This window comes from Nanorana parkeri, unplaced genomic scaffold, assembly GCF_000935625.1.
Source record: "Nanorana parkeri isolate BGI_ZX_2015 unplaced genomic scaffold, ASM93562v1 scaffold70, whole genome shotgun sequence".
NCBI classification, from domain to species: Eukaryota; Metazoa; Chordata; class Amphibia; order Anura; family Dicroglossidae; genus Nanorana; species Nanorana parkeri.
The window spans coordinates 682,126-688,073 of record NW_017306338.1 but is presented as its reverse complement, the minus strand read 5'-3'; the positions used below and the strand labels follow the sequence as shown (position 1 = coordinate 688,073).

The 5,948-nt window shown below is 41.2% G+C and overlaps 1 protein-coding gene across 1 annotated transcript in view; it reads left to right on the top strand.

Annotated features, from left to right (window-relative positions):
• The window catches only part of PSMB2 (proteasome subunit beta 2), a 23,346-nt gene that overhangs the window by 7,820 nt on the left and 9,578 nt on the right, over nucleotides 1–5,948 (top strand). The gene's annotated exons all lie outside the window — the stretch shown is intronic.

The following is a 5,948-nucleotide window of genomic DNA, read 5'->3' as shown; positions in this document are numbered from 1 at the left end:
AAAGGGTCACATGCATTTTTTTTTCTGAAGGAAATTATTTATTTTTTTAATTGGTAAAATCTGCAGTTCATTTTATTTCAAATGTCCTGAAAAAGCAGAAAGGTGTGCAGGCATTGAAGTGAATTGCAGTTAAAGAAGAAATATGCATGCTTCTTCCAGGGCAGCAGCTTAAAGTATTGCAGAGACAGCCAGACAACTGGAATTTTTAGAAGCAGTCCCCCAGTAGTGGCTTCCATATTTCTTTTTTGACAGGTATACTTAATTAACCATTGGAGCCAGCCAAAGTGTTTTGTTCACACGTATTACCTGGCTCTTAACAATTATCCTTGTGAGACCCATTAAAAAATCATATATGCGAGTATTTCATTTATATTTTGTCATTCCATCCTGGTAAATGTCAAGGTATATTTTCCTGAATTTTTAGGCCTAGTTCACGCTGACATGCACAGCCTTATAGCACACATGTCTTTGCAGAAATCTGCACCCGGGAATGATAGCTGATGCGGCTGCACGCTGCTACACGCCGACCCAACTTTACACATCCGTACAGGTGTAGATGCACACTCCTCAATGAAGATTGTCTGCATCCAGCGGCATGCATCTGTACCTGTACGGATGTGAAACTTCAGGTTGGCGTGTAGCAGCGTGCAGCCTGTCTCAGAGATGTACAGGCGGCTGCACACACCAGCTGTCATTCCCGAGCACAGGTGGTGGAACTACAAATTCCACAAGGCATTGCAAGATTCTCAGACATGACTCCCGAAGAGAGATGCCTCATGGGATTTGTAGTTTCACCACAGCTGGAGGTTTGCTACCCCTGTCTTAAATGTATCATTTTTAAATACAGATGTTTGATGTTTTATGAATTTGATCATTGTACTACTTTCCAGTAAAGTATTCATTATAGGAGAATGTTGACAGCAGCAAAAATTCTCCCATCTGTATTGACGGGCTGCTGCTTAGGAAGGAAGCAGCAGGAACCTTGCGAGCGCCTCTCCTTATTTAACATCTAGCTGCAGTTTAATGTTCGGTTGCTCACAGAACCCTCTGAAACAGATGGTGCAGGTGAAGCTGTTATTTTTAAGTATCCTGTCTCCCAAGTGCTGAAATCCATTTGCTATACACACCGAAAGTTAATGCTGCTAACGAGGGTAATTGAACACGCTTTTTGGCAAACACATTTAGCAGGATGTGACATGGTGCCACGTTCTGTCCTGACTCCTTTTATTGCTAGTGTGCCAGCCCTTTTCCTCATTCCTCCCACTGATAGAGGTCCTGCATCACCCCTGTCAGTCTCCTGTGTGCCCAGGCTCTCTGCACCTGTTCCAGATGGGTAACTCAGTGGGGGGACACTGGCAGAGGCAGATGTGTTTGCATGCCGGAGATGTAGCGCTGTGCTACAGATGGTGATGCCTAAGAGGGAGTGGGGTGTGTAAAACTATTGTTAAATATCACAGTGTTCAGGGCCCCTGCTGTTATCACTGTTCAGCCCTTGACAGTGCAAAATATAGTAATTGCTACAGATTGCCCCATCTTCATAGTGACCTATTGCTAACTACTGTAGTCCAAATAAGTGTAATAGGTAGGTATTTTTAATTTCATTTTGATATTTAGAGAGAACATCTGCAGCACCCTTCCCATATTTATTTTACAGTCTAGTTATCAATTGTTTTATCATAGCTGCAATATTTCTTCTTCTTTTTTTTTTTTTATTATACTTGACATTGTATAAGATGTTTATTGATTTTAATTACAATGAAGAGAAAACATATCCAACCTACCTTACAATACATGATTCGATACTGCACATACAAGTATTTTTTTTTAGCCCATGTCTCTGGAAGAGATTGCTTGTTTATGTTTGTCCTCAGGCAGTCTTTAGTAACATGGCAGTATTCTTTTAATAATATTTTTTTAATAATGTGTTATGTGCCAATATGATACCTTTTGTGGTAACATATTGGCATAGGTAAAATTTGGGTTTGCAGGCATGGTTGGGTGTCAATAGCAGTTTGGGTTTCAAAGTTTTTTATTAGTTTCCATATTTATAGGCTTCAAAGCGCATACAACAATAGAAAAAGCAACAAAACGGTTATATAATTATCTAACATATATGACATGATAACGGCATAGCATAACGATCAATCATCTTAGAGCGCCAACAGCGCGTACGGTGCATTAGTTCATATATTCAATTATTCTCTCATGTCGTTCTGAGTACCGGTATTTATCACCTTATCTATCGATGCCAAATCCCTCTAGATGGGTGGTTTACATCTCCCACCAGGAGAAAATTAAATGGAAACACTATTTAGTTAGAGAAAGAAAAAAGAGAAAAAAATAAATATATATTTAAGAAATATAAAAAATAAATTAAAAATTCAACACAAAAACAAAAAAGACAGTTATAAGATCGCAAGTTCATAGAATTCTACTATCTACGGCCTAATCTAACCCGAGGGCGTGGACAAGATGCCCGACAAGTTTGAAATCCCTTGTCAATAGCAGTTTGGAGGACATTGGAGAAGTATCTCAGACCTCTAACATGGAGCCGTTGGGTAGCAAGGCAGTATGTATACAGTCATGGATAAACAAGACTAAACAAGAAAATAAATAAAATCATCATTTTATTGTGAAGCCTCCAAACCCTCCTTTTACTCCATTTCAGACTCTTGAAAGTGTAGTGACATAAACTTAAGGCCATGTTGCAACTTCTGTAGCTGGCATAGATATTAAGGGGTTTTATAAGGCTTCTTCCTCTAACCTTCCATTAATGGAATGAAGGTTAAACGAGGCTAAAGAGAGCCGGGGGGTTGCAAGAAAGGATATTGCCAGCTTCCACAGTTTTACTTCTGCAGGATAAAGGCATAGCCATAAGAAGGTTGAGACATGCTACAAAACTTACCACGTGCAAGGTAAGCCCTTTGTGTGATCCTGTAGCACCCTTGTCTCCTGCTTCTATAGCCACCAAATGAGTTGTAAGCCAAAACGATTATCAGAGCTGCAGGTTAGAAACTTCCATTAAAACCACCCGTGGCCAAAGCTCTCTCTAAAACTGGGCATACACAGAGTGAAGTTTATCTGATTCTTAATGAACCGTCTGAAATTTGTTCAGTGTGCGTGGCCCTATCTGCTGCTTCCCACCCGAGATCCTATGATTGAGAAATTGAAACAGTCAGGGGAAAAATTGTTGACATAACAGCGCCTACATCCAGTCAGATGAAGTACCTGTTCAGGTACAGTAAACTCCCCTATATCTGGCATTCAAGCAACCGGCACCAAAAATCAAGAACATAATATGTCCATTTTTTTTTTTTTGCTGGTTGCTTGGTGCAATCTATTTAGTTGCTAACTAAATTATTTGCATCTTGCTGCCGGCCTTGGGCTAGATTCTGCGGTCGGCAGCAGAATGTAAACAATGTGGAGCAATAGCCTGCCTGCTATTGCAATAGAAAATAGCAGGAAGGCTATTGTACCAAGCGACCTCAAACTACAGTTATCCGGCACCTACTGATCGCCTTGGGTGTCGGATAACTGGGAGTTTACTGTACTTTGACAGCCGTTGGGCCGACTGTCAAAATACAATAGCCACAGCGGAAGGTTCCTCCTTCCACAATGTTTGACATGGATGGAGGAATCCTGTTTTGTTTTTGTTTTTTTTACCGTTCATCTTTCAGGCTGAACCAAAGAGAAATCTACCAGTGTATACCCAGCTTAACTTCTTCCTGTTCAGGGACAGAAGATTGGAGAAAAAGAGGAGTTTAGTCTTGTTGCTTGTACCTTACTAGATGGCCTGAGACAATCTTACTGTGTTCTTTCATCTAGGTGAATCATTAAAAAAAACACACTAGGAGCACAAATTAGTTGTATTTTGGGAACTATATTTGTATTATTCTGGTGACTGTTTTTTATTCTAAGTATATTTCTGGCAAAAAAATTGAAGTTAAGTTTTAGGCATTGTGGTGTGTGTGTGGTGTGTGTGTATCTCTATCGCGCACACACACACGAAAATGTAACAGATTCTTTAATGCTGAAATCCAACTAGCATTTACTAAAGGATATATTACCAAGGTGGGTGTACTTATTCCTAGAAGTCCAGCTTTCCTTTAAAGAAGCATTTTGAATTCCCTTACAAAATTGAAATGGTAGGTCCTTGCATTAGAACAGATAATATAATCACCTTTCTGATGACCTGTGTCCCCTACCTTCCCTCTATTCCAGCACTTCAGTCTTTATCAGATGCCTATGTCCCTACCACAGGATGCGACTCCATTTTTCCTATGTCACTAAGAACACAGCAGTAAAAAGATAGGGCCACAGTCCATGACAGGAGGCTGCATTGCTGCAACAGAGGGAAAGTAGGAGACGCAGGACAATGGAAAGTTCAGTATAATGACTTTTCTGTTGCAGGGACCTGCTGTTTTGATTCGTTTAGGGAGCTGACAGGGTCTCTTTAAGGGCTTGTTCACACCATGTCTGGACCAGAACGTTGTTTTGTGTCCGCTCCTGAAATGCATCCCAATGTATTCCTATGGTATTTCTGGGCTCTGTTCACACTAGTGCAGTCCATTCCGGTGTAGGGAAAAAAATGCTGCATGCACTATAGTTTTTTTTCTGATCTGGAACACACCAAAACGCATGCAAACTCACTGGACTGCACCTGAAACCCATTTTAAGGTTAAAAAAAAAACCAATGCATCAAAAGCACCCTGTATTGCGTTTGCAGAGCTGATCCAGATCTGGTCCGGACATGGTGTGAACAAGCAGCCAGCTTTAATATTTTACAGGTATGTTTTATGTTATAAACCAAAAGGGTTCTGTACAGGAAACCAGAAGCAAGCGTTTTTCTAAAGGTGCGTCATGATTTAGTACCGAGTACACAGGTGTATATACTTGGTAACAAGGGTCCTGTTGCCATTTCACATAGCCTGGTTCCTAGCCTTTGTGTAGTAAGGTAGACGTTTATCTTTCCTCTGATGCTGAGTGCTGATACAGATACAGCATCACAGGTGTAAATTCCCTAGCCCCTATGCACATCTCTCTGGGGGATCTGAAACTGAGACAGCGTTGTTATCTCACTCCTGAAGAGAGAGCGCAGAAGTGCTAAGAAGCAAGTACCTGCTGAGAGCTGGGAACTCGCCGGCTCAGCAAAAGAAGCTTTTATTTGCACTGTAAGGAGTGTGCTTGAATACAGAGCAGCCGGTGAGTTTTTGGGAAACATTTAAATATCCCAGGAATCCTATGAAAATATTGCTGTGTTGGAGGAAATGAAAGTTTTCTAACTTCTTTTTCAAGTAAGCCAGAAAGCTCTTTTTAGGCCCAGTAAAATGCAAGGTCCCCTTAACTTGCCCTGACCCCTTCCACTGTTGGTGTAAATGTACCTGTAAAAGAAAGTTTAATTTATACTGGTCTTACTCTGGTGTTCTGCATCACCTGGGCATGATGTCACTGTCCTTTCAGGGAAGATTCTGGGGGGGGTGTACAGTAGGTGAAATATACAATACTCCAGTCCAATGTAAGAGCATCTTTTTGCTCTGTATTCCCCAAAATCTCACCGGAAGGAGTGTGGCTTTTAAGTGGGAGAACTTGCACAATTGGTGGCTGACTAAATACTTTTTTGCCCAACTGTACTTGCCTAGGTGCCATGGGCTGAAGACAGGGTGAAGTAAGTATAACCTGCGAGCTGAACGAAGAAAATATAACAGATTCCTCTATCCACACGTAAAAGTGTGGATGGAGAATTGTTTCTATTGTATTCTTACAGAATACCAGAATGGTGTTTGCAGCTTTTCGCCTGCAAGAACTGTTCAGCTGAAGATTTTCCACCCAGCTCCTTCAATCCCCTGATTGATGGATGCCGAATGGATGGGTGCTGACTGTGGCACCCACTGTGTTAAAAAAAATCCATCAAGTAGAGTTGCTCACCACTGCACCCCCTCTCCCTACTC